At 39.3% G+C, this 27,201-nt stretch overlaps 1 pseudogene; it reads right to left on the bottom strand.

The window, feature by feature from the left end:
* Window positions 1-7,000: 7,000 nt before the first annotated feature.
* On the bottom strand, window positions 7,001-8,348 carry LOC149239650 (tuliposide A-converting enzyme 1, chloroplastic pseudogene; annotated as a pseudogene).
* Between the last annotated feature and the right edge of the window lie 18,853 nt (window positions 8,349-27,201).

Raw genomic sequence — 27,201 nt, 5'->3', positions numbered from 1 at the left:
TGTTTCCGGATTGGCCTCTTTTGGTATTAATGCAAGAAAGGTGGAGTTGATGCCTCCCCCAATCTTGGCTTTCCCAAAAAAACCGTGTATCATTTTCAGCAAGTCTGTTTTGATGATGTCCCAACAGATTTTGAAGAAGTGTATTGTGAAGCCGTCTGGCCCGGGGGCCTTATCTGGATCCATTGCCCAGATAACCTTGATGATTTCTTCTTCAGACACTGGTTTCAATAAAGCCCGATTGTCCTCATGGGTGATGAGGCGAGGAATGTGAGAGAGAAGTTCTTCGGTGTCTTCTTTGCATCCTTCATGCCTTGTGCCATATAGATCTTTGAAGTGATTTTCAGCTGCAATTTTTATTTGATCAAATTTATTACAGATCTGCCCTTCATCATTTTTAATCTCTGTGATATGATTCCGAGATAGGCGGGCTTTGTATTGTCGGTGAAAAAAGGAAGTATTTCGGTCTCCTGCCTTTAACCAGAGACTGCGTGATTTAAGTCTCCAGTGTTCTTCTTCCTTTCTGATCGATTGATGGATGTTTCTTTGAAAGGCGGCTTCTTTATTTAAAATTTCCGGGGTGATGTGGATCCCTTCCATACCTATTTGCCAGGTGTCCAGCTGCTGAACATCAATTTTTCTCTAATGGGTGATGGGGTTGTGAAGGTTCCTTAACCACCCCTTTAAAGCTTGTTTGGTAGCTTTTATTTTTTGCTCCCACACGAAGCTTGGGGATCCGTTGATGGAGATATCCCAAGCTGATCTGATTATGTCCATGAACCCTTCTTTTTCAATCCATAGTGGATTAAATTTAAAGGGAATGGGCCCAAGATCTTCTTCGGGTGCCAAAAGGAGTTGATTTGGCTTGTGATCCGAGGAGAGCTTGGGAAGAATTTTTGTAGATATGAGGAGTTTTTCCATCAGCAGGGAGCTTTGGATTAGAAATCTGTCCAGCCGGGCAGCGATGTGGTCAGGCCCAGTTCTGTTATTTGTCCAAGTATATTTGCCTCTCACCGGGGCAAAATCTAAAAGATCCCACTGCTGCATTATTTCTTCTACCAAAGGAAGAGACTGATCTTTGTTGCTGTTGCCGCCCCTTTTTTCTTTTGGCTTCATGACTATGTTAAGATCTCCTCCCAGAACAATGTTATTTAGGGAGTGAAGATCTAAAAAGGCCGAGAGAGTATTCCAGCAGTCTCTTTTTTCTGCATAGTTAACAGGAACATATAAATTGAATAAGGCAATAGTTAACTTACTTTCTAGATGCTTGAGCTCCGTGAAGATCCAATGTTGGGTCTCATGGGAGTTAGCCAGATGGAACTGATCTTCCGACCAGAGAGTTGCAACTCCACCCGAGGTTCCCCTTGAGCTGACTGCTATGCCTTCGTTCTTCTTCCATTTGGATTTGCTGATATCCTTGAGGGTTTGACCATCGATTTTGGTCTCTTGGAGCAGGAGGATGTCTGAGGGTTCTATTTTCATTAAATCTTTGACGGCATCAATTTTTGGTTGGGACCCCAGTCCTCTGTAATTCCAAGAGACTATTCTCATTATTTACCTGGTGAAGGGTTTGGGATTCCTCCCTTGATGGATCTTCCTCTGGTATTTCTTCCTATTGTCATCTCTATTGTGGATTGGCTACCTTGCATTTTGAGACGCTCTGCTTCCTCCTCCCTGACTGCTTTGTGGGTCTTCCTGCCTGCTTTCTTTGAGGGTCTCTCATAAGACTCTTCCTCTGATGAGTCTGAAGGTTCTGGCAATTTTTTCTTCTTTGTTATATCTGCATATGAAAGCCTGGAGGGGCTTCCCTGAGGGGAGCCAAGTGATGCTTCTCCACCTCGCTCTTTATTTTCCTGTGGTTCTTCAGCCTGTGCTGGTATGGTCAATTCCGTTTCTGGGGTTTCTGATGGAGAGGCTTCTTCAGAAGGTGGGATCTCATCTGCTTTCTGTTGGGTTTCATTTTCTTTGCTGGGTTTTCCTTGATTATTCCCCTTCGTGGCTCCTTTCCCTGTTGCTTTTACGTTGCCCGTTTTCTGGATTGTAGTCCATTGGTCTCCCTTGGGGGGATGGCTCTGTTCTTCCGTTTTTTTCTTGCAGTGTTTTGCGAAATGGCCATAGCCGTGGCAGTGTCTGCATTTGAATGGGATCTGTTCATAATCCAGCTCTTGGATATGGGACCATCCTGCCACTGTGAGTTTTATTGCTTCAGGTAGTCCTTCTTCCAGATCTACTTCCACGCATATTCTGGCGCAGGAGTATTGGTCTTTCCTCGCGGCCTGATCAATGTATTTGCCCAGAGAGTTGCCGATGATTTGGAGAGATTTCTGGCTCCAGCAGTGCAGGGGAAGATGGGGAAGCCGCACCCACACTGGGACCGCAGAAGGGACATCCTGGGTCGGATCGAAATCTGGGGACCATTTATTTAGGTATAGTCCCTGTGGCCCCATGAAATATGGCCCATTCCTGAAGATGAGGCTCCGATCTTCTGCTGATTCAAAGACAAATACAAAAAAACCTTTGCCTACGAAGTAAGATTTAATTCCTTCCTTGATCAGAGGGGTCCAGTTTCTCTTGATCCAGTCTTCTACAGATTTGGGCGATGGCCAGAGCCCAGTGAACTGTCCTATGAGTCCTCTGTCTGCTAAATTCAAAGCCGAGCGGCAGGTTTCCTCCTCAGGGAGAGCCACCGTGGGAATGCAATCTTTTTTCTTAACAAATTTCTGTTGCTGAGCAGAGGGAGGCCGTTTATTACATGCTTCGATTATTCTCTGAAATTCTATAACTTCAGGAGGGAGGGGGGGAGGATCCGCCTCCCCATCACCGGACATAGCTGCCAATGCCGCAGCTGCAAATCGCTGCACCAGGCAGGGACTGCGCGGCTAGGTTTCGCTGTAGGCTACGCGCTGTCTTCGTTAACCTAGAATCAGAACCTAAAACTCTGTTACAAAGTTTACAACCCACGGAGAACGAGGTTTTTAACTAAGGCTTTCCCCAGAGTATTCTTCTGTGTTCATGTGTGATTGATTTCTCATTCTTAATTATATGATTCTATTTAATCTTGCTCATATTCGATTAAGCTTCTGCAAGTTAGCCAATATATCATAGATTTTCTTGGAGGTGCCCAGTTCAGAGATGTAGGCCACCAAGTGCTTGTCAATAGAGTCCCGGGTGATCTTCTACTTTGACTTCTTCAGTTTTCCATTTGTTCCATGCAGCAGTGGATGCATTTGATGGAGGCTCAACAATATTGCCTCTTACATGGTCCAACACTCCTTGATCTTCTAGGGTTAGATCAATAGACATCTTCCATCCATGATAGTCAGCTTTCTCACAGAGCTTGTCTTTGGTAGGAAAGATTGTTGAGGACCCCATAGTTATTTTAGGATAGCCTTGCCAATCTTATCTTCGGTGATTTCTCTTGCTCCTGCTCAGACTTTGTCTTCACCTCAGCTCTGATTCCATGTTGAGTTATGGTATGTTCTTTTCTTATAAAAATTTACTTCTTTTTCTTATTATATTCCACAGATTAGCAATCACATGTACCTAAAGTAAAGTGCAGATAAAACATTAAACGATCAATAGAAAACAAGCCAAGACAAGAGACACAAGATGTGGCGGCTAGCCAGGGACAAACCCCACAATGTGTGGGGAAACCCTTTGATCAAATCTTCTTTTATCTTCAATAATTCAGCAGAGAGAAATAGTACAATAAATCTGATTCATATCAGCAGTAGCAAACCCTAGATTAGTAGCATCAGCATTAGCGACTGCATTATCAAACTAGGGCAGACGATATCTCACAAACCAACCGTCGTATTGACTTCATTCCACCACCAAAAGTTGCGGCTTCCAGAGGAGGTTCAGATGAACCCATAACACAATTTAGATGAGGAGATCTTCTAGGCCACGCAGGTCAATCTTTACTTCTGCAGTTGCAGCTTCAGTTTCAGCAATTTCCGACTTCAAACTAGGGCAGTCGATATCTTGCAAACCGTTCATCGGATTGACTTCATTCCACCACCAAAAGTTGTGGCTTTTAGAGGAGGTTCAGATGAACCTATAGTTCAGTTCAGATGAGGAGATCTTCTAGGCCACGTAGGTCAATATTTACTTCTGCAGTTGCAGCTTCAGTTTCAATAGTTTCCAGCTTCAAACTAGGGCAGTCGATATCTTGCAAACCGTTTGTCGGATTGACTTCATTCCACCATCAAAAGTTGTGGCTTTTAGAGGAGGGTCAGATGAAACTACAATGCAGTTCCAAAGAGGAGATCTTCTAGGTCACGCAGGTCAATCTTTACTTCTGCAGTTGCAACTTCAGGTTCAACAACTTTCGGCTTCACATGCGTGAGAGAGAGACCCATTTATGCGTAGTAGAGAAGAGACTCATTTCTGCGCAGTAGAGAGAGAGAGATGTGATGAGAAGTGTGAGTGCAAATGAGGAAAATTCCTCCAATATTTATACACAACATTGGTGTTTGAATAGATGCGACTGTTGGGCTTCTGAGCCTACATGAATTGTAGGTCTGCTTGATAATAATTCCATAATCAAAATAAATTCATATCTCCATGAATACTTATCGGAATCGGATGATCTTTATATCAATCCTACACCTCTCGATGAGAGGAATCTAATACAAATATTATCAGCCATGAATAAGATGACCCACATGAAGTTTTACCCTGGTTTCCAATTTTAACATGAGTTCAGTTAGTTAATGCATGCATGCATGTAACTGCTACACTTCAGATAACTGAATATTCTCTCATAAATAACTCATGCATGTTAGTTCAGACAAAGACCCAGTTGAGATCAGAGGAAGGGACAATGTACTATTAGTTGAAGGATTTTTCCTATATATGAAACTCATCCATGCAGAAGGAATTATCTCCTTTAGGACTATGCAGTTACTTTTGAGTTTAATGTGTTGTGTAAGAGGTAAATTCATAGAGGTGGCAACATCGCACCCTAGGAGAAACTGCGCAAGGAAATAGGAGGCTTGGAGGGTAGAGGAGAAGGTTTGTGAGAAGCCTTTGACTGTCTATGAGTGACAGAGGGATTGTATTGAGGGATAGATAGCTTGTGAGCTAAAGCTTTGTGTAATCCGGACATATTTCCACTTGTATGATAATATAGAGATCGAGGCTTTTAGCTAAGGCTTTCTGTAGAGTATTCTTCTATGTTCATGTGTGATTGATTTCTCATTCTCAGTTAGATGAGTTCTATTTGATCTTGCTCATATTCGATTAAGCTTCCGCAAGTTTGTTGTAGAAGTAGATCTTGTATTTTGCTTTAGTATATTGCATAATTTGTTGATCTACAGTGGGAATTTCTACAACAGGAACCTACAAATGTTTGGGGACTCAAAAATTGTTTGCAATTGGATCAATAAAACATCAATCTGTCATGCATACACTCTGAGGCCTATCTTGGATGAGGTCCATCGACACATTTCTTATTTTGACAACTTTGCTTGTCATCATATATACAGGGAACACAACACACTTGCTGACAAGCTTTCCAAGGAGGCAATGGTCTGGCCACATGACACATGGATGATACAGGAGCAGAGGAATGGAGACCATTATCAATATTATCATCGCCCTTTTATGGACCATGCAGTTTAGGCTCAACTGGAGCCTGTTTTTTTATGATATGTTTTACTACAGGTTTATATATTTTCCAGATGCATCTACAGACACATATACTCTCTACAAAGAGTATTTTTATTTTTTGAAAACAATACATGAACACATCTGAAGACAAAGTCTCCCTGCGTGGAGAACTTATATATTATGTTTTCTTCTTTACTTGACAAGCATATAGCCTCATTTTCTGCATATGCGAACAACATTTACAACATGTAATTTTCCTTAATATAATGAAAATTACGATTTTTCCAGGGGGGGGAATGGATAATATGAGTTGAGAAAAACACGGTATACATATCACCATTGTGGTAATTCAAAGAGGTTTTGAACAATTAGTTAGTCTTTCCTTTATTACATGGCTTTAATAGAATGGAAAAGACCATTGTCTAGCGTATATTCTTGAATTGGGTAGAGGTGTTATTTCAAATTTAGTGGTGTTGGATGACCAAGTATTATGTATGACCTTTCCTTTATTATATGTCTTTCGCGGGATGGAAACAATCATTTTCTTTCCTATAGTCTCTAAATTGGCTCAAAAAAGTTTCCTTCATACTTGAATGGAACTTCACTATCTCTTTGGTTGGAAGAGAAGGAGAAGTTGTCTTGGGAGACTATTTGTGCCAATGCCTTCTCTTGGGGTGCATGTCCTTTAACTAAAAGGAAAATATCACTGAGCTTGTACAAAGATGATTGAGTTGAAGAGATAATCTCAAACTTGTGATCTTAAATCCTGCCCGATGTGTTGTAAGGAGAGCCTACATGCTCAGAGGTAATAACACTATTTATTCCCTCATATTTTTGCAAGCGATGCTAGGAGAACATATTGTACTATGACCATTGCCTGCACCAAAAACCAAAGAAATACTTTTCTAATGCCCTATTGCACCTTCAAGGGTTTGGGGAACAAGGGTGGTGCTTTAGGTTTATGGAGAAAAAAAAAACACATGTTATGGAACATAGGTGTTGAGAAAGACAGAATATATATTTTACAATTACGATATTCCAAACTCAATAGCATTAGATGAATAAATATTAAACAAAACCTTTTTCTTCTAATATACTTCTAATGATTAATAGTTTTAACATATATTTTTTTAATTCCAAATTCCAAATTTTATTTTATCTTTAAAATTATTGTTATTAAATATAAAAGTAAATATTTAAACTATTAATATTCATATTACTATTACTATTATTGAATAAAAGTATATGTGCAACCCATTTATGATTCATGAAAGCAAGAATCACATCACATGTATTTATAACACAAACTTTGTAACCAATGTGAAATAACCTATAAAGGAGAACTGGTTTTATCTCGATAAACATTACAAAACTAATGTGAAATAGCATATAAAAGAAAAGAAAAAAGATTTTATAATTGTAATTCCCAGGTATGAAAAGACAAGATAAATACATCTGACTCGTGTTTCAGACACATCCATACATGATAGATAAAGAAGAAAAGACCTGACAAATGAACGACCATCAGCTCAAAAGAGAAATTATCTGAGTCGTTTCACCCTCCCGCAGAACCTTCAAAAATAAACTATTTCAGATAATTCAGTAATCGGAGGAATCCATGAAATCAGAGATGCGTTTCATCAATAAGGGTGCTTTCTCGGACTTAGGATTCAAGAGATGAAACACGTGATCTTCACCTTCAGTCATGACGAAGTCAACATCTTTGCCGGCTTTCTTTAGCGCCTCATAGTACAAAATACCCCGATCTCTCAGCAGATCCTTCTCCGCCACAAATACCAGCGTTCGAGAAAACACCAGAGTGGACAGAGGGAGAGAACGGGGCCCAACTGGGTTGCAAAAAGGGTGGTCTCTGTTCGCTCCCACGGGGAGAGAGATGCTCCAGATTCCATCAACCGCCTTAACAAAACCCTCCACCTCCGCCCCCAATTCGGATTCGATCCGTTCTTCTCCACCAAAGAAAGGGTGAACAAGAATGGCCCCTTGTAAACACAGCCCATCCCAATTCCTTCCGCTGGCACGGATGCCCACCTGGTGCACGATGTTGGCCCCTGCACTGTCTCCAGCAATGAAAACCTTGCTGAAGTCTGCATGTGAAGCGAGCCACGGATCCACAGACACTCCTTCCACTGCCATTGCTTGGTGGTCAAGCCACTCAAGAACACCGAAGCAATCGTCATAAGCCGCAGGGAGGCGATACTCGGGGGCTCTCCGATACTCCACCGACACACCAATCACCTTGGCCTCTGTAGCCACTTTATTAAGATAGCTATGATAACCTGGCGAGGCAGCAGATTCTATGCAGAAGCCCCCGCCGTGAACATACACGAGCACCGGGAATTTTTTTCTTCCATCAGTGACATGGAGGCGAGGGAGGTAGAGACGAGCGAAGACGCCTGTTTGAGGATCCAACACCACGTCCTTGGATGCCACTCCTTCCTTCTCCTCGTCGAAATTATCATCCTCTGAAGAAGGGGGAACTGTTTCCCCGCCAATCAAACGCTCAACCCTCCCGTCTTCGAATACTCTGAGAAAACCAGGAGATTCAAATACGATCGGTGAAGACGACGACGACTCCATAATTATGCTTAGAGCACATAGGAGCTGCAACCAAAGCGGGCAGACAGTGCTCCCAATACCATATAGTTGCAAGATAATGCAGTCACTACTTGTTCATATTTATAACAAAATAAAATGGCGATGAATCTGTCACTACGGTTGTTCGATCTGTGTAATGAGTGGTGTACGCATTCGTGTTCTCTTCACAATCATGTGCCTATGGTCCTATGGTGTGGAACCATGCGCAAACCTACTTTTAGTTAGAGTGGCCACACCATAGGCCCATAGTGTGGACCACAGGCACATGGTTGTGAAGAGAACACGAATGCGTACACCACTCATTACAAAGATCGAACAACCGTACGTCTATTATACATAATGATAGCAGCAAGGCACCAATCATTAACCGTCCTTTCAGTTGGACAGGAGAGAGATGTCACTCACTTGAATGGAAATGTCCAACAAACAGACATTATACAACCAGTACAGAATGATACCAACACTGTATATATTAGATAGTTGTTATTGATTATTATTTCTATGTTTATTTTAAATAAGGTTTCATAATTTTAATTTAATTATCAATATTTATTATGCTTATACTTACTATGTTTATATAAACATGTTTATTTTGAAATAAGTGTCAAGGGTAGATTAGTTATTGCTATTTAAATTAAAAATTATTTTATGGGAAAATTTGCATAAAAAGTTGTAATCTAAATTGGTTGATGTTAGCTAAATTAATAATGGTTAATAGGCCAATGAAATCATATAGTCTTGCTTTGGAAGGAACTAATAAATTAAAATGTGAAGTGGATAAATTAATTGCTTAGGCAAGTACATGGACTTCCATAAATTTTGGTGGGTAATAACCACTAATAAGGCTACACATATGTTATTTATTTACACAAACATGTAAAAATTGTACATGAATATTTTAACGATATCCATAAATTATGGCATAAAATATGTAAGGCAATTATGCACAATACAATGGCTTATCAAATCCACATGCCCAAAAATCCATAACTCATTTCATATGACACTAGTTCATATGGCATCTTTTGACACAACCGAAATGACATTTTTTGTCAGTCAATACAATTTCTAGCAAGGTTGTGATTTCTTGTTGTTTAAAATGCATTTTTTAATGCATAAATGAATTCAACGCTCTAAAAAACCTTGAAACACTTGAACTTTGCATATTAAACAAGTGTTGTTGGATGCAACACAATCCCTGCCCATTAACTAGCTAGCTATATATATATATATATATATATATATATATATATATATATATATATATATATATATATACGTTTTAAAAAAAAATTCCGTTTATTTTCTAATTTAATTTGTCTAGAAGCTAACATGGATTCATTGAAATCACAACTTTGACAGGTGTACTCTTCACAATTGAAAAATCCTTTGAAAACTTCAAAAAGTCGTACTTAAAGATTACTCATATATATGTATATGTATATGTATATATATATATATATGACAAAAGTAAAACAAAATTTGTCAAATACGACAACAATAGGAACATTAGAATTAATTTAGCTCATGTCGTTATTGGTTTTTTTCCAAGGAAAAAATCAATCTTTTTATTAAGGCAATAAAAAGTTACATTTGTAGATGCATTTAAGCATTCGGAAAAATGTATGTTCGTAAGATCAACATAGAGTAAGTCATCTCTGGGTTGTACGTAGAACTGCGTACTACAAAAGCCCAAAAAACCATAACAGAGCCAAGTTCAGTTCCCGGGCCTCCCTATTAGTGAGGAAAGCGACCCAAACAGGAACATAGAAATTGTACAAAATTACAAAAATTAATGTTTCAAGATAATATCATGCTAATGTCCCCTGTAAAAACAAACAATATCAAAAAAGAGACCATAGCTTATGCAAAGTTTTTTTTTTTTGAAAAAGGGCTTCTCTTCTCGTTCAGGAGGGGTAAAGCTTTTGAATCGACACACGAATCCTATCCTTATCAACTTCTGTTATGTGCTAGTTTCCCACAGTCAGTTGTAGACCTTGCTTAGAAAGGAGGTATGTGATTGAGTTCTGCTCGCTGTAAATATGACAGACAACTATAAAGTCAAAATTTTGTTTTAGATGTAAGACTTCTTCTAGTAGCGGAATCAAAGTATAATTTTGACATCTTTGTTCTCCATTGAACCATTTAATAACATTCTATGAGTCTCCAAAAATATTAATGAATCCCATCCTCATGTGAGTAATCCAGCAAAGTAAAAGTTTCAAGGCTTGAAGTTCCACATAATTATTTGTTCCTGGCCTAAGGCCCACCAAAGCTTTTAAAAATTTTTGGTTGTTGATGTGAATGACAAGGACTGCACCACAGATGTCTTGTGGATCGAACGCACAATCAAACTAGGTCGATGGTATATCACCCCTGATATGTTCTCTTGCTCACCTATAACTCTTTATAGGATTTGGTACGGGAATAAGAGCATATATTGAGGCACTTTCTACATCAATAGGAATGTGAGCATGGACCAAATCCTTAAACATGCTCCTGTTTCGAGCCAGCCAAATGCCCCATGAGATCATTAAAAGGATATTTTTCATATTTTCCTCCTGAACCTCATCCCACCATCTTTTCCAGGCATCACACATGTTTTCCCCATTCCAAGTCTTGGTCTTCCCTATTAATCTCAATGTTTCTTCCCAAGTTCTAATACTAAAAGGGCACTTTAAAAAAGGGGTTGTACTAATTCGTGCTTACTTTTGCAGAGGGTGCACCAACTTGGACCCTTCTTATTTCTTTTATGTAGGTTATCCCATGTAGGGATTTTGTTCCTTAAGATACACAAAAAAAAGTCCTGATTTTGTAGGACTTTTTAATTTCCAGAGAGGTTTAAACCACCACTCCGGTGCTCCCATGCCCTTCTTACCATTAAGTAAGAGTAGCCAAACTTTGTAGAATATTTGCCTATGGGAGCATGGACCCAATCAACACATCTAGACAATCCCTAAGACGAAAATTTGTTCTCTGGGGCTCTTGAATATAATTCTTCCATTCCTCTTTCCATTGGGGTTCCATTTGCAATTCCTCCGCTGATTTCCATCCTTGTTGCCATATTTTCGACTAAAATTCCCTTGCAATATGGTTCAAAAAGACTAAGTCTTGTGTATGTAAACATGTCATGACCTCTCTTGATAGGGCATACCCCTCATTACATCCTACCCATGGGTCTAAACCTAATCTAAGCTTCTCTCCATTTCCAATATGTCAGGCAAATCCTTCTTCTATGATCCTAAAGGATTCCAAAGTTTCCTTCCATACTACTGAAGCATATGGAGACTTCTTTGCAAGGTTCCTCAACCATTTATCCATGGGAGTCAGATCTATATATTTCCTTTTGATGACTATCGTCCACAGATTCTCCATTGATATTAACCTCCACCCGAATTTTGCTAATAGTGAAGATGCAAAGGTCGGTGGGTCTTTAATGCCCCATCCACCCCATTCCTTTGGTCTAGCTACTTTTTCCTCACTGAATCCTCCTTTGATCTAGCCCACAAGAACCTATTGCATATTTTTCTTATTTGTGAGAGTTTTTCTTTGGGGATCCATGCCAATGCATTCAAGTACATAGGGATGTCCAAAAGTATCGATTTAATCAAAACCAACCTCCTTTCTCTTGAAAGCCATTTATAACTCTAGTGTTTGATTTGTTTTTCAAATTTAGCCACAAGCCAGTACCAATCTTGTTTCTTGTAAGAGTATGATTTTAGATGAAATCCCAGGTACTTGAAACTTTCCTTTATCGATTTAGCTTCAAAAGGGAGGGCCGATGTAATCCTCATGATTTTAGTCCTTGAGAAACCTTCAAGAACCAAAGATGTTATTTAAGCATTGATACACATACCTCTAGCTACTACGAACAAATCAAGAGATGCTTTTATGTGTTGAATGTCACTTCTAATTTTGTCACTGAATAAAAGAATATCATCAAAAAATATCAAATGAGTGATATGCAAGTTTATAGCAACTTCAATGTCTTTTAAATCTCCTCTTCTCTTTGCTTCCAGTATCAATTGACCGAGTTATTCTGCCACTAGTAAGAAAATAAGGGGAGACAGTGGGCATCCCCATCTAAGGCCTCTTTGACTGTGGAAGAAAGCGCTTGCTGCCCGATTGATCATGACAACAAAACTAACATTTGAAATACATCCCATTACCCAGTTTATAGTCCCAATGCTAAACCCTAGATGGGTCATTAGCATGCAAATATATAGCCAATTGATTCTATCATATGCTTTGGAAAGATCAATTTTTACAATCACACATTTTTTCATGCTCCTCTTAATACTAAGAGGTGTCTCCTAGGAAACCCAAATTGCTTCATGGATCTGTCTACCATCTAGGAATCCAAATTTCTCCTTGTATATGTTTCCTGAGAGAATAGGCTTCAGACGGACTACAATAACTTTTTCTATAATTTTATAGATACAGTTGCAGAGAGAGATAGGCCTAAATTCCTCAAAAGACAAGGGATCCTCTAATTTTGGTATTAAGGGTAGGAAGGTAGAGCTGAAGGGCTCATAAACTGAACCTTAATCCTAGGGTTCCTCCACCACCCCAATAAGTTCATTCCCTATAAGCTCAAAAAATTGCTAGAAGAATTCCACAGTCCAACCATCCAGTCCTGGGCTCTTGTCCCTCTGCATAGATTTTAAGACCCCTTCTACCTTCCCTTTTGACACATGGTCCATAAGTAGATCATTTTCCTCCTCCTCAGCATACCAAGGAAATATTTGGGTAACTCAGATCACCTCTGCTATTGAGACCACTTATGTTGCTTTAAATATATTTTTGAAATGATTCCTTCCCAATGACACTAGATCGGAAAAATATTTTGTAGTTTCTCCGTCCTCCATTTTTAGCCCCGAGATTGTATTTGCATTTTTCCTCCCATTAGCATAGTTATAAAAAAAATGTGAGCAATTGTCCCTTGTTGCTAACCATATTTCTCTACTTTTTAGCCTCCACTTCTCTTCCCTATAATTTACAATTTTCCTTCTTTTTCTCTCCAATTGTTTAATCCTTTCCCTCTTCTCCACTGTCTCATATCCATCCATTTCCAGACTCTCCAATAGATCTAATTCCTCCCCACAATCCTTCTTAATTTAGCTTCATCTCTAATATTCTTATCTTTTGCCCATTCTATGGTTTCCTTCTTCATTCGCTTTAAGTTCTCCATAAAGGAATGAGTTAAAGACAACCTGTATTCTCCAGTCAAAGGCCTCCATGTAGCTTTAACAATATTATTGTATGAGTATTCCTTGAGGCATGCTGGGTTGAATTTAAATGGGGACCCCAGTTTTTGATTAGGCCGTTTCATTTCTAATAAGATAGGAAGATGGTTCAAGTCTCCTCATTCACCCACCCAATGTCCAAAATAAGGAATCCTCTCTGCCATATCCTCTTTTAGTAGAAAGAGATCCAATCTCTTAGCTACCTGCCCTCCCCCACTCTCCTGTTCCTCTTAGTGGGTATGGATTTTATCAGATTTATATCTAATAGCTTGCCATAGCGAATCTTATTTTGAAAGAAATATACTAGGGGGTCAGCTTGTGCTACATGGCCCTTCATTTCTAATAAACCCAGGGAGAAGTTTAGATCCGCCCACCACCACCAAATTCGAATTATTCATAATGGATTTAGAGAAATAGTAATCCAGAATGAAACCTTATCCTGACACAACCCATAAATATTTAAAAGTAATAATTCTGAACATTGCTCTTGGGAATAGACCTCAGCCCCCAATATCATATCCGATCCCCAGGAATTTAACAACTTCATTATCTAATATTTGTCTCCCAAAGCCAAACCCCCGAATCTTCCTTAGGCATCTATAATCATGAAGGTCCATCCAAGTATCATTTTGTTAAGAGCCATTTTTATCTCATCTCTTGCTCCACGAGTTTCCTGGAGAATAATAACATCAGGACAATAAAAATGGAACAGAGTCTTAAGTGCTAATTTTTTAGAGGCACTAGCAAAACCTTGACAATTAAAAGACAACACAATCATTTAGTCACTTGGGATGGGGCTTGCGCTGCTCTAAGCACCCCTTGTAATGATAATTGTTTCCCATCTTCTATGTCAAATTTTTCTCTTTGCTGAGCCTTTGAAAGGTTAGACTTCCTTCCTCTGGTCTTTCGAGGTCCAATCGAAATCTGAGGGCCTCCCAAACCACCCACAACTCCTTGGGGAATTCCCTTCTTTTCTCGAGGGTAGAGGTTATAAGGGGATTTCTCAACAATTTTCTCATAAGGGGTTGAGGATACATGGCTCAGAGAAGGGATGGTTCAAATGAATATCTGAAATAGAAGTGATAATACTATCAAGGGCATATAATACAGAGTCAGCATGCATATTTTCCAAAGAAAAGGGCCTAGAAGGACCAGGCCTCGGGATCGAATTGAGTAGAGATATAAAGGATTTTTGAATAGAAGGAAAGGAAGAAGAGACAATACCCTTCAATTGCGGCACAGGGACTGTGGCACCTCTCTCCTCTATCTCTTCCCTAACAATCTCCTGAGGTTGTTCCTACTCTTGCATGACCACTTCCTCCATATTTACTTCATAGATTTCCTTAATTTCCATCGACTCTTGTTCTCCTTCTTACTTGATCCCCATTTCATCTTCTTGTGCCAATTCCTCCTCTTCTCTCTCTAGCATTTTTGTATTTCTTGCCTCTCCTCTGTGTCTTCTTCTCCTTCTGAACCCCAAGGGATGATCCCTTGCTAAATGACCATATTTATGGCACATGTGACTGTGGAAAGTGAGTTGTTCATAATCTATTATTTAGCTATAATACAGTTCTTTTTATTTTAGGTGAATTTCCTCTACCAGTCCCTCCCTTGGATCCAACCTTACTACTATACGAGCTAGCCTCTTATCCCTTGTTTCGAGAAATGACATGTCTACCTCTAGGAAAAGACCCAAGGTATTTCCAATGGCTCTAAACACCTCCTCCATCCAAAATTGCAGAGGGAGTCCCAGAAGGAGAACCCATACCGAAATCTCTGCCACCTTTTCTCTCTAAGCACCAAAGAGAGGATTCCACCTTTTGAATAAGATTAGCACTCTACCAAAGCACCAATTTCGCCTCATTACCCATTCAAGAGTTTCTCCCTTGTTGAATTTAATCATAAACCAGCCCCTGGCTAAAGTGGTCACTTCGACTTGTTGTTCTAGTGCCTTCTTCTATGCTTTGGATATCCATTTTGATATGTAATTTGTAGAGAATTTTTTCCCTTTCGCTCTCTTGACCAGAGTCACTTCTGCTGCTTCCATGACCCTATCAATTAGAATGTCAACTCCAAGAACCAAATTTAGGAATATCTCCTTTCCCTTGACTAGCTTCCATTTTTTCCTCTTTGCTCCTACATTCCTATTCCTCCCTTCCTCCCTTGCCTCCCGCCGATCCTCCCTCTCATTTATTCCTTCCTCGGAGAGCGGCCCTAACTGCCCCTCTGTTATACAGCTACGATTGATGTTGGCCCTAACTATCGAGGGCTACCCCACCTCTCGCGAAAGAAAGGAAAGGTCCTCCACCTATTGGTATGGTAGGACCTAGGTACCTTCCTCTTCAAGCACCACTAGGCTAGGCTCGAGACTTCCTCCCGTATATTGCTCTCTGAGATCCACCGATACTTTTGCTAAGTTTTTGAAATATTACCTAAAACCCTGTAGTGGGGCTTCATCTATTATCCTTCAGAGTAAGGTTTCCATGATAGATTTTGGACTCGCCAGTCTTCTAGTTCAATGGGCTCTTGCATGAAAGATAACTATCAAGCTATTTCTTCCTTACCATTTATGGGTGTCCCAAATCCGTTATCAAACACGATTTTAACCCCTCATTGCCCCTAAAGCTGCTAATGATGACAATATCTTCAAGCCATCCAGAAAACAGAATTGATGCATGAAAATAAGCAGGGTTTTTTTTACTTAATTGACTTCCCATTGCCGCCTCCACTGCATAGCCCGCCGAGAAATTTGTTGGCTCCTACCTCTCTTCAATTTCCTTGTGAGAACCCAATACCTCCACCTTTGAATCACATGGCATATCCTCCAGAAACCCTAATCGGCCTTCCTGGCTCCAATCCACTACTGAACCTCTCTTCTTCCCATCACTTGACCATTCTACCCGTCCCTATCTGCAAGGTAAACCTCCGCCGTAAAAAATAGTTGTTAAAACCCTTCATCAAGCACATGCAGCTGAGGGATGAAAACAAGAGTAATACCGTCAATAGTAATAGTAAACCCCTCTCTCGAAATGATGATACCCTGTAACACTATTCACTGCCTTCATAATTCCCGAGGCATCCTTCTATGGTGATCGGTACAACCCATGTATCTATTTCTTGTTTCCGCCTACCACCATGCATCCTGACCTCCCTAAATCACGTCCTTTCCTTTGACATCCTCCTGCTTAGGGTTTTCCATCATCGTTTCCTCTTGTTATTATTTCCTGACAACCCAATCTTCAATATCCTTATGCATAAACTGTATGTAAATAAATCATGTCACCATCCAGGGAATAACATAACACTTAAATGTGCATGAATATTTTGCTATGCAAAAAATTAAAATATTGCATAGACTATTGTTCACTTGAAACTTTTTCTTATATATCTTCTCAAAAAACATGTTCAAGAAATCCTGGAAAACGTATACCATAAATTTTTCATAACCAAATCCAATAAACGAAACAAAATTATAGATGATCTGGCTAAAACAGATAATAGATCCAAACCTGTTATGTGAAGGGTGTTTGTGTAGTGGTCATTAGAGTTTCTAAAAGGAAATCAAAGTTTAATTGGCTAGGCTCAAAAACAAACATTCTAGCATTGAAGTATGGAGAGGGAAGCTGACCTGTTTCAATGGGTCATGACAACTTCTCCAGACACTACTTGCACTATCCAATCTTATAATGCAGAGTGTGAGTCCATGCCTTTTCACAAAATCAATCCATAAAGGCATAGAAATATCCATCATGCATGTCAAATAGATGATCAATGTTGTGAAAAGCCTAGATATTTGCGTCCAGATATACCATCTTGTTTTACTCTGAAAATTTCCTATCAACCAAAAAAGATTGTTAATAACTATACTTAGGTATTTATGAAAATATTGCTATTAAAATATATGCATGTATGGAGAGTTTCAAGAATTGAAAATGCTTCCTAGATATAGAGTTTGGATTAGTTGAGGACATTGTAAGGCACTAAAATTTTCATTTGATTATCAAGGGGATGGATGGGACGAATCTGATGAACAATACAACTATGTCTGTGCAACTGTAGGCTATGATCCTCTAGAACATCAGGTAAGACAACAACAATGAGAGGTAATGCACTCTTTACCTTGCAGAGACCCTTTTCATGACCAACAACAATTTTCACATAGTCACCACATCCCACATACACTCTACAGTTCTTCGTCGTTGTAACCTTTACACTGAAGAGATGGTCTATAAGATAAATTTTTGGATTCATGGTTGAAGAAGGAGAATATATATTATGTGAGTTGGAATTGATAAAGCTTAAATATGGAAATCCAGAATAATGTTTACCACTATCACTAGCATATGGGGCATACAAATCGCCTTAGATCTTGCCTCAAATCGTGAGATTAAGGTTGATTCATCCACAATCATGTACAGATGAAATTCCATCTTCACTACTCTGCAAACTTGCAATTTAGGGAATAATCATAACTTTAAAATAAAATATGGGTCTTGCATTTGTAAATACCTATAAATATGGTATGATTTCAAATGATAAATCATGATGGCATAAGATGACCATGAATACCGACGACTTCTCAAAGTTAGTAGAGTTTATTGGTGAGACTAGGACAAATGTTGTTAAGGCTGAAATAAGACATCAAAAGTTTTGTCCAATCAACTCTCTACAAATTATTTTTTTTAATTATAACAAAAAATATGTTAGTTATTTGTAAAGTTTAACATTAGGTTTTGCATAAGTTAAAGCTAAACTAATAGCAGTCAAACTGCAAATCGATTGTTGGAGTACTACCTAGGCAAGGACTAATAAAAACTTCTATGTGGTAAGGAAGTGATGGTTAAAGAAATTGATCTCATTTTTGTTATGACTATTTTTGGTAATAATAAAAATAATATTATTTAATTAGTATTACTTATAAATTTAATTACAAAATTAAATAGAATGAATTGGTTATTATTTTTGGATATTGGAGAGCATAGTTATATATATATATATATATATATATATATATAATTTTATTAATTTTAAATATTTCAAAATAAATAAAATTATGATTCCCATAAATTCATATACTATCCGAAAAAAATATAATAAATTTTAAAATAAAGTTTTTTCCATCCACCTGATATCTCAACCAATAGATGCATCCACACTTTTGAGTTCAAATACCCACTTTCTTCATTTAAATCCCATGAAAAGAAGTGCAATGTGGACCTGTGTTTTCATGGTCTGTCTCGTTGCATTAATGCGAGTAATAAGCTCACGCAATGTTCATGATGAAGAACCATTTTGAATGAATGAGTACACCAAAGATTCAAATCAAAGCATCATCCCACATTCACATTGGGGAGATTTATAGAAAAGAGTAATCATTAAAGTAAATTATTGGTGGAGAAATAGGATCACCATTCATCTCCACATGGATCAAATGTTGATGGCCTTCCTACTTATTCTCCAGTCAATATACTACCATACTGTACATTTTATAAAAATGTTGAGATGAGCCACTCAAGCAATTTGATACTTTTAGGGCATAACATAAATAACCTTTAATGCATTCATAAAAATATTCAACAATTTTAGGATTTATAAATTTGTCACGCTAACATGCATATGTAATAATATATAGTATATATATGTGTATGTGAATCGTGTTGGCTTAACGGGGTCTAACCCAGGTTCAGAGTTGTTTGCGCCAACCAAGAAAACCCTAACTCTTCGCCCTTTCAGAAACAACCTGCATAGCGAAGGCTACAGCCTTGCCCAAAAGCAATATTGGGGGATGCTAGAACTAGGTTTTTACATCTAGAGACAATGTTATAAGCGGTCTTAAGCTCTTGTAGCTCAGATCTGCCTTCGTGCAGACCAGTATCCTTCAATGGCTTGATACTGTAACTCTAGTAAAATGGATTCTAGACCTTTGCGAAGGTCTACGATCAGTCTTTACAGACCCTAAAGAGGAAAACCATCCACTTTCACGCACTAATTGATAAACCTAGATCTGCCTTCGTGTAGATCTACCCAATTCATCAGAAATCATAACATAATTAACCCTTAACATCGTGAACACAAATAATTACTTAAGACATGCACATAAATATGATAGGTTCGGTAGATTCATGCAACATTTATACATTGTTCCATGGAAAACATATTATTAAGCGACAAAACATAACATAAACAAAATTAACGATAATACTCACATGCAAGATAATATTTCTTCAAAATCAGTGTTTATTTAGTTCCAATGTTCAATTTACAGACTTCTCCACCCTGCGCACTCAACTACAGGGATCTGCGCACTCAACTGCAGACTTACCAAGGCCTCCTACGCACTCAACTGCAAGATCTTTGCTGCCTTAGCACTTGCCCAAAACAACAATCTTCATTCTAAGTTACTAACTACTTCCTCTAGACTTGCTATGACTCAACTATATATATATTTTTCGAATCCAATACCATGGTCCACGGACCATGGGTGAGTCTCAACAACTAACCTATTACTTACCCAAACAAAGGGCTAAAAACCCCTTTAACTCCTACCTAGTTACAGGCTCTGCATCCATATTTCGCGGAGACTTTATATTCTTTACAAAAAATTTACAAAACTGGGTTAAGCTAACCCTAAAACTAACCCTAGGGACCCTATCCCAATAGGCCCGCAACACAAATATGGTGATTTTCCATCGAATCACTCAGCTGGAACCTCGATCTTGCTGCAGAGACAACTTAGCTCGACATGTAATGCTTCAATGTCAGCAGAACTCTGTACCATGGCCTGCTACACTTCCTCAACCAATTTCTCTGTCATCGAGCCTTCCACTACTAGGCGCATTGTCCTTTGAGTCTGCTACAATATCTTTAGCTTTTCCTGAAGTGATAGAGTAAGTTGGTAGGCTTCCTCTATCTATACTTATAATTGGGCCTTTAGAAGGGCCTCTTTACTCTGTATTTCTTCCATCTGTGCTTGCAACTGCTTCTTGGATTTATGCTTCTTTCAAGGCCCAATGATCTACTCCTTTCTGCACTTCTTAAAGGTGAAGGGAGTGCTCTACCCCTCTCCATTGCCTCCTTCCTGTCTTGATAGTTCCTGCTCATCTGTATGCTACGAAGCTGATTCTTCGAATTCTTCTGTATCTGTTTGTTCTCTCTCAGCATGCTCTTTTGCAGCGCGTTGTTTCTCTACACGCTTTTTCTCTGTAGCCTCCTTAGCAGCAACTTCTTTCCTCTTTTGCTCAGCCAGAGCTTGTGCTGCCTTCTAAGCTGCTTATTTTTGCTTCTGCGTAGCGGTTGACTATGTAGCAAAACTTTCTGCCCCTTTTCTAGTACCTACACCAAGTTCCATGGGTTTGTACCACTCCGGTGGCCAACTCCCCACAATCTCCTGTACATCTGTTGTTGATACTAAATATGGGAGCTTGTGCCATAGGTGCTTTGGGTCCTTCCGTGCGCTGATTGAAACATTAAGGAAATCAGCCTTGAACTTCTCAAAGGCTGTCAACTGCTCGAACATGGTTGGGGACAACCTCGGCCGCTGACTAATAACCATCCTCAGGTCCATCTCCATCAAAATCCAATTTTTTTTTATTCCTTAATCCTCTCTGGATTCTTTGTTGCCCATAGTGAAGTGAACTTTGCTGCCTCTGGTAAATCTTCCAGCTGTAGAGGAAACTAACTATCCTCCAAAAATCGCCAAGCTACTAAAACATTAGACAACAGGAGCCATGCATAATGGAATGACTTTCTCTCCTCCTAAGCTTCATGATAGTTCCTGAGGAACTCCTTGCACAAATACTTTGCCCAATTATATTGAACTCCCTTCGCACACTAGGTAGCCAATGATACTACATGCATCAGAACCTTGTGCGGCATTTCCTCATGATTTTTCCTGCAAGTATTTGGGCGGCGAACTACACCACCTAGTCTTGAATGGAGCGGATAGAATATACATGCGACTTCTTTATGAGACCACATTTTGCCTTCATTTTATCAGCTAGCTCTTTTTCTCAACTTTTCCCTCCAAACTCCTTGGCAGGGTTTGCCCCTTCGTAGGGAAACTTCGTTATTCAATGAATTATCATATCTATGATCGGGATAGGATCCCCAAGACATAGGCACCCATCATGCACCAGCACGAGGAGTTGGAACACACACACCATGTTGATTATTGATCTATGAAAATACAACATGCAGAGTATCTACAGCAACCAAGCCTGCTCAACACCTCTCACCCACTTCATGGGTTCCAACCACGTAACCCCATTATCTTTGTAGTAAATCTTTGTCATGTACTTGCTAGTCACCAAATGTGGCAATTTCTTGCGGTACGTGAAGTCCCAATCCTCCATCTTTATCACTGGAATGTGCGCTAAGGTCGTGCCTTCAAATTCCACCTGTTCTAGTAACAGGGGTGTCGAGACTGTAAACTTGCTAGAATCAAGGTCTTTCGTAACTTTGGACTTCCATTTCCATAGAGGGATATACTCTGGGAGCCATGTGATAGGCTTGCCCTCCTTAGCATCTAACTCTTCCACACCTTGGAATTCTTCCTCCTCTAGATCTACCACTTTCTTCGGTTGTTTATCTTTTTTCTCCTTTTGTCGCACCTCTGGGTTCTTCCTCGATGAATGTCTCACCGGCATCAGTTTCTTTTGTTTCTCTTGTGGCTAATTGCTTCAGCCTAGGTGAACTTGGCACCATAGGCACAACAGGCATAACTTCCATAGACATGACCTCAGGTCCTTCTACTTGGGAAACAATAACTTCCGAACTAACTAGCGCAGACATCTTGGCAAGAATGATCTTCTGGTTCCACTCAGGTAAGGTGGCAAATATTGGGCTAGAAGCTAAGTCCACCCAAAACTGATGACTCATAAACTGAGGACATCACAACTCACAGACAATTCGCAGATGGAAAAGTGTTATTCAGCAGACCAACTTGCTCAATTTATAGAGGGTTTTTAATTCAAATTCGACTATTCCCTCCAATTTGTGATAATAAATGTGTCTTTGACAACAGATCTTCAAATATTTTCGTGATAAATGGCACCTACCTACTCTTATTAACGGAATTTTGGCCACCAAATCATGAATAGTAACTCCAACGACTACTTTTGGACCCCTCTATGCAGCACCATCCTCCATGGCGCAGCTCATCCAGTGTAGTTTCACCTATTGCAATCCTATCTTCCGTCGACCAACGTAGTTTAGAGTCCCGCAATCTCTTGCAACTACCTGGATTACTAAGGCTACCTTGCTTCCATATAGTCATTACGGAGGGGAGGGATCCCCTGTGTATAGCTTCAGCCTACTTCGATTCAGCTTCCCAGGGAACGGTTCCCCATTCATCTTCGTGAGCTGAACTGCACCACCATCCATGATCTGCTTAATAACATATGGTCCCAACGAGTGCATTTGAAATTTCCCTGGAAATTTTGTGATCTTTCTGTCATATAGCAGCACTAATTCACCTATCTTAAAAGTGTGCAACTTAATATGCTTATCGTGCCATGCCTTCTCTCGTTCCTTTTGCACTTGTTGGTGAAATCCTGCAAGAAAACGATCCTCTTCTAACTCCATGATCTACACGAGCCATTCCTCCAAGGTCTTGCGATCTGTCATTTTTGTCAATACTGCAATATGTAAACTTGGCACAATATACTCCATAGCCGTTATTGCTTCAATTCCATAGACCAACCTAAACGGTGTTTGGCCTGTCAACTTCTTGCAAGTCGTCCTATAAGACCATAGCACTTTAGGGACGTGCATGTTCCAATCATTCCTCTACACATTGCAGACCTTTGTCAATGCATTCTCTAAAATTCTATTAAAATATTCCACCATGCCATTTGCATGTGGGTGATAGGGCATGCTCTTCTGATGATATACCTGGAATTCTTCAAGCATTGTGTTGATCGTTTCATTCAAGAAATGGGTACCCCTATCACTCATCAATATCTTAGGGCATCCAAACCATATTAAGACATATTCAAAAAGAACTTTGCGGTAGTAAAAGATGTACAATCCTTCACTGGCTGCACTTCCGCTCATCTAGTTAAATATTATGTTGCAGTAATGATGTGCTGCGCACCCGTCTTCTTACTTGGTGGTTGTATGGGACCTATAAAGTCAATGGCCTATTTATCAAACACCTGCAATGAAACCTGAGGATTTAAAGGCAATTCATCCCTTCATGAAGGCTTCCCCATCCTTTGGCAAGCATCGCATGCCTTGCAGTATGCTTTAGAATCCTTCTATAATATTGAACACCATAACCCAGCATGCAAAATATTTTGCGCGGTCATTTTTCTTGTGTAGTGACCTCCTGCCACACCTCCATGTGCTTCAGTGAGGATAGTAGTGCGTTCAAACTTGGGAACATACCTTCGTAGTATCTCATCCGTTCTCATCTTATATAAATGACCTGCAATCACTAAAAAATCCACAGCGTGGACTACTAATTCCTTCTTTTGTTGAGTGGAATAACCTTCGGTAGCTATTCCATTGTTAAAAACTGAATGATATCCACAAAATGGTTGTCTGTGATGCGCACCACAAAGAGCTGCGCATCCGGCAATCCTTCCTCCAAACTATTTGGTTCTTCACCTATTTCAATCCTAGACAGATGGTTTGGACTTGCATTCAACCTTCCAGGCTTCACAATCAATTCAAAGTCATATTCCTGAAACAACAGTAACCATCGACATATCTTCCCCCCCAACACATGGTTATTGACTAGGTACTTCAGCATGGAGTGATTTGTATACATTTTGAAGTGTCCACCCAACAAATAATGCCTAAACTTCTGTAGTGCATAGACCAGTGCCAAGCCTTCGTGCTCTGTAGTGGATTAATTCTTCCATTAGGGGAATTTTCAGGTCTAAAATGGGCCTCCTAAGAAAAATGTACAAAAAAAATAAACTTTATCAGAACCAATAGGATTCAAGATGATGATGTCAACCATGGGGGATGATTCACCATTTTTGGAGTAAAAAAGTAAAGAGATTAAAAGATAATAAAATAATAAAACTACTATTTCAACTCGTATTCTCAACTTATCTCCCTAAGGTTTTACTCAAATTTCGAGTAGGATTACTTGGATGAAAAATTTAATTCGTCATCCAAAGAGTACCATGTTGCATACTTTCGATGGACCTTGCTACATGAAAAATGAGAAATACATGAAAAAAACGTGATTTCAATCATGTTTTTCATGTATTTCTCATTTTTTGTGTAGAAGTGTCCATTGAAAGTATGAAACATGGGTACTCCTTGGATGAGTAATCAAATTATGCATCCAACGAGTGTTTCCACTCAAAATTTGAGTAAACTCATAGGGAGATAAGTTGAAAATACAAGTTGAAAAATAGTTTTTTCTTTTTACCCTCTAAAATTTGATGATGTCATCTAATCTTATTTTATTATTTTCACTATTATTTTATAATTTCCTTAGGAGGCCCATTTTAGACCTCAAGAATACCCTATTGCTCAACTTTTGATAACTTTTTTCTCGTGAAGGCTATTGGATGATCAATCTCTCCTTCACTTGCCTGTGTTAATACTGCACCCAGTGTAATGCAAGAGGCATCTACATGTACATGGAACTCTTTCTTCCATTCCAGAAACACAAAAATAGGAATTGTCACCGTCTTTTCCTTCAAGACATCCAAGTTGCGCTGACAGTCTTCATCCCAGGAGAACATCACATATTTCTTTAATAATTTCTCCATCGGCATTGTTATCTAAGCATATGCCTTGATAAACTTCCTGTAATACCTAGTGTGCCCCAATGTCGCGCACAGTTGTTTCACATTCCTAGGAGCTTCCAAATTCACAATTACAATGATCTTCGCAGGGTCCACCATCAATCCTTTCTTACAGATGACATGGCCGAGAAAAATTCCAAATGGCACACAGAATATGCGCTTCTTCAAGTTCAGCACAATTTGATACCTTCGGCATGTATCTAGCATGAGGCGTAGACTCACAACATGGCGCTTCACCAAACCAAACACAGTCCAATCATCAAAATATACCTCCAGGAATGAAAAAACTCTTTGAACGCCGCGATCACTACCCAACAAAATATTGCAGGTGTGTTCTTCAATCCAAAGGGCATTATGGTATATTGAAAGCAACCCCACTCCGCCGTGAAGATTTTCTTGATTTGATCTTTCGGTGTGATCTTTATTTGATGATATCCAAAAAAATCACTATTAAATGAATATGCCTCCTATCAGCCAACATTCTCTAACACTTCATCAATAAACGGTGTAGGAAACAGATCATGCATGCACACATCATTTAGCTTTCTTAGATCCACACAGATATGGATTTCTCCTTTCTATTTCTTCTCTTGGACCGCCATTGGGCTCACCCACTCAGATTCCTCTACTGGCTCAATAATACTGGCATCCAACATCTTATCTACTTCTTGGCGCACCTTCTCTTTATATTTTGGGTTCAACCGATAGGGCCTCTGCTTGACAGGCTTTGCATCCGGCTTCAACATAATTTTCATAATACCTAAATCTCCGATGATTCCTTTCAAATATGAAAAGTTCATTGGGAATAAATACTTGTACTCACACGGTAGCTCAACTACCTTATCAGCCATATCTTCATCCCAATAGTCTCCTATCTTCGTGAACTTGGGTTCTTCTTCAGATCTAATGTTTACTTGTCGACTTTTCAAAGGTTCAGATATATTTGGGTTTGCCACCTTAGGTCCTTCAACTTCGCATTGTTCTTTTTTCTCTGGAATGGTAATATTTCATGGATCTTCCTCATATTATTTAGCAGTCACATTATAACATTCCAATGCATGGCGCAGCTGTGTACTCCAATATGGCTAAGCCCATTCTACTGGTTCCTTTGGCGTTCTGAATATAACTGCTTTGATATCCTAGAGCACTTCATCAATGCTCTCAAACCCATCCTCAAAGCTGAAATTTAATAGAAAACTCTTCCTTAAAATGTCCCATTCAGCAGTTCCATGGCAAAGCTCTGCCTCTAAATACCAATTCATTGGGATTGTATCTAAGGTATGACAGAAAATGTGTACGCATTCTGGCTGTGGTTTTGTTCCCCAGGACTTAGTCCATTGTTCCAAATGATCACGCATATCATCCTTCCCAAGGTATTTTTTTGTCATTCTAGCATTAGCATACCCAGACCTTAACTTCATCATTCTTTTGTATTCTTTCCATCCAACAAAGTTCTCCTTGTGCGTACCCCACCAACGGGTAGGCATAGCATGCAGCACCAATTCCAGTGCCTGGAACTGATGTTCTTCCGGTACTTGCCTTTCAAATTCATCTTAAAAAAGTTTCACATCATTCAAGCCATCATAATGTGGAAGGTTCCTTACCTCAGTTGAAACACACCTCAGCGATTTAGTCATCCTATTACAACAGAGCATATATATTTCATGCAACCGATTCTTCCAATGTTCAAGTTCTTCATCCAAATCTGAGGTGCACAAGCTATCCCTATCCCAATATTCATCCATCAGCTGTGGGATTGTCCGAATATTCATCTCGCATTGTTATCTTATATATCTGATCCAGATCATCGTCACTTTCTACATAGTCGCGAATAGGTTCAGTAACGCGCTCCTTCTATAGGGTCTAGTGACACTACAACCCTGAGAAACTTCTTCCCAAATGTCATCTTCGGCTTCTCCAAGTTTATTATCCCATTCATATCAATAGCCTAGTCAATCCCT

This window comes from Pinus tabuliformis, chromosome 8 (genome assembly GCF_031772625.1).
Source record: "Pinus tabuliformis cultivar Carrire ecotype Pingquan chromosome 8, CPIR1, whole genome shotgun sequence".
Taxonomy (NCBI): Eukaryota; Viridiplantae; Streptophyta; class Pinopsida; order Pinales; family Pinaceae; genus Pinus; species Pinus tabuliformis.
Note: the sequence above shows the minus strand (reverse complement) of the source record. Positions and strands in the feature narration are given on the sequence as shown.